Genomic DNA, 3,359 nt, shown 5'->3' with positions numbered 1-3,359 from the left:
TAGTCTACGCCGATCTTGAATGCGTATTGGAAAAGATGGATAATGAAGATGGAAATTCACAATCCGCTACGCACATGTATCAACATCACAACGTCTTCAGTATCGGGTATTACGTGCACTGCTCCTACGACAGATCACTGTCAGGCTACCGATTTCGCCATGACAAAGACTGTATAGCGTGGTTCGCGGAAGAATTGAAAAATCTAGCGCACAGTGTACAGTCGACAATTTCAGCTAATGTTCCCATGGCGGATTTCACGCGCGACGACTGGGAAAAATTTAACAGCGCCTCACATTGTCACGTGTACGAGAAACCGTTTACACCAGACGATACGCGGGTACGCGATCACTGCCACTTAACCGGGCGATACAGAGGCCCCGCGCACTCAAATTGCAATCTAAATTATAAGGATTCGCATTGCATACCCGTAGTTTTCCATAACTTATCTGGCTACGACGCTCATTTCATTATCAAGGAAATTGCCACCGCGTACGAAGGACGCGTTGATCTTTTACCGATAACTAAAGAAAAATATATCTCATTCACCAAACACGTTGACAGTACCAAAATCGATCAAAAGAATTGTGTACAATTACGCTTCATAGATTCATATAGATTTCTCGCTTCTACATAGTTTAGATAAATTGGCATCTTTTCTCAACAATGATAAGCTGAGGGTACTGCGACGCGAATTTTCCGATTTATCGGAAGAAGATTTTGACGCGAATGGGCGTCTTTCCGTACAAGTACATTGACTGCAGCGAAAAATTGAATGAATTGTGCTTGCCGCCTCGCGAATCATTTTACAGTTCATTGACGGACAACACGGTATCTGAGAGTGATTACGTGCACGCCGTCAACGTGTGGCAGCGGTTCTCCATCCAAACGCTCGGTGAATATAGTGATCTGTATCTAAAAAGAGATGTATTGTTGTTGGCCGACGTCTTTGAAAATTTCCACAACAGTTGCGTTGCGAGTTACGGGCTCGACCCCGCGTACTATTACACCTTACCGGGCTTCACATGGGATGCCATGTTGAAGCATACAGTTGCAAAATTTGAAGTGTTCACAGACATTGACATGGTCATGTTTGTCGAGCACGGAATACGCGGTGGTCTGAGCCAGTGCTCAAACAGGTACGCGCGAGCCAACAACAAATACATGCCATCGTACGATCCATCGAAACCGTCATCGTACTTGATGTACTATGACGTCAACAACCTCTACGGCTGGGTAATATGTCAACCACTGTCTTACGCCGATTTTCGATGGGTTGATGACGTGCACAATTTCGACTTTACGATCATCGCGTTAGATTCACCGACAGGCTATATTCTCGAGGTGGACTTGGAGTATCCGCAACATCTCCACGACGCGCACACTGACCTACCATTCTGTCCGACCCGCGAGAAACCACCCGGTAAGCGCGAGGACAAGCTCCTGGTAACATTATGCGATAAGCAACGTTACGTCGTCCACTATCGCAACCTGCAGCAGTGTACTCGTCATGGTCTCCGATCGCAAAGGTTCATCGTATACTGCAATTCGCGCAAGCTCCATGGCTTCGCGATTATATAGAATTAAACACCAAATTTAGAACATTGACAAAGAATGATTTTGAGAAAAATTTATACGAACTGATGAATAATGTATTTGGCAAAACCATGGAGAATGTGCGCGATCGCGTCGACGTAAAATTATTAACAAAATAGGAAGGCAGATACGGTGCGGAGGCAATGATCGCCAAACCAAACTTCCACAGTCGTAGCGTCTTTTTGGAGAATCTAATCGTGATAGAACCGCGTAAGCTCGAAGTTTGACAAACCGATATACGTGGGTATGTGAATTCTCGATATATCTAAAACGTGTTTGTACGAATTTCACCACGAGTACATGGCACCGCTGGTTCGCGATAAATGCAAAATTATGTATACCGATACTGACAGTCTCATATACCATGTAGAATGTGATGACGTTTACGATATCATGAAATGCGACATCAATAGATTTGACACTAGTGATTACTCTATCGATAACGCGTACGATTCCGCTCACTAATAAAAAAGTTCCAGGCCTAATGACTGATGAGAACAACGGTGCCATCATGACTGATTTCGTCGGGCTTAGAGCGAAAATGTACGCTTTACGTGTGCAAGGAAAGAAAGATACGAAAAAGGCAAAGGGTGTCAAGAGCAGCGCTGTGGCAAAATCTATAACGTTTGAGGATTACACACGCTGCTCGAACGACGCAATCGAAATCACGCGCAGACAGTCGTGCATTAGATCAAAATTGTACGAGGTGTACACGAAAATTGCTTTTAGTCCGCACGATGATAAGCGCTATATCGTATCAGGTTCCACCGATACGCTGCCATGGGGTCATTACCGGTGTAGATAAAACGCATTTCACACATATATATACATATATATAAAATATGTAATATGTATAATATGTATAAAATGTATATTATGTATAACATGTATAAAAAAAATGTATAATATGTAAAATATGTATACTATTGTTATATTTGATATATACACTACGCAAAAAAATTAAAGGATCACTTAGTCCATCCCCAAAAATAGGTAAAAATTCAGAAAAGTGTAACTTCGTAAAAAATAATCATAACAAAATTTTTAAAAAAGCATTTTAAAGCATGAAATCTCTACTTTCGAAATCGGTAATTGATATTTCGATTTGATTAATTTTTTACGTAGCTATACGAACAGAAATGGGTATCCGTCAAATCTGAAAATTTTGTACAAATTTTACAAAAGTCTATGGCATGAATTAAAAATCGCACACAAATGCGGTTTTAAACAGTCGAAAGAGTGAATCTTTACCTTCAATTTGCTTTTTTATTGAGCGTTGTACGATTTTTTTTCGACGAATTATTCAACATTGAAGCAAAAATGACCCTTTTTATTGAAGTGTTTGGCGCGATGGTTTGAGGAGCGAGCTTGCCCGATGCAATGGGCAGCACGCGAGGACCGGTGGCCCACGACACCCGAGAACGCTCGGTAAAAGCGGAGACCGCTCCACTCTTGTATCATGTCGGGATGGTCGATAGGAGGCGAGGATCGGTGAAGACGAGCTCGCTACCGAGAACGCTCGGCGGTGGCTGAGAACTGTCTCTCGACCATCTTTTCTCGCGATGCTACTAGGTGCCGGATTGGCGTTGATCGGATTGCTGTCGAGAACACTCGACGGTGGCTGAGAACTGTCTCTCGATCACGTTTTCTCGCAATTCGGTTGCCGGGATTCACTAGGAGCTGGTGAACTGGACTGTGAGCGGAGCTCGGAAAAACAGAGGGACGTTTGTTAACTCGCCTCGGCTTTTATACGGATTGTTGCTCC

Source organism: Mycetomoellerius zeteki, unplaced genomic scaffold, assembly GCF_001594055.1.
Source record: "Mycetomoellerius zeteki isolate Tzet28-1 unplaced genomic scaffold, Tzet1.0 scaffold455, whole genome shotgun sequence".
NCBI lineage: Eukaryota > Metazoa > Arthropoda > Insecta > Hymenoptera > Formicidae > Mycetomoellerius > Mycetomoellerius zeteki.
This window is presented reverse-complemented; position numbering follows the sequence as displayed.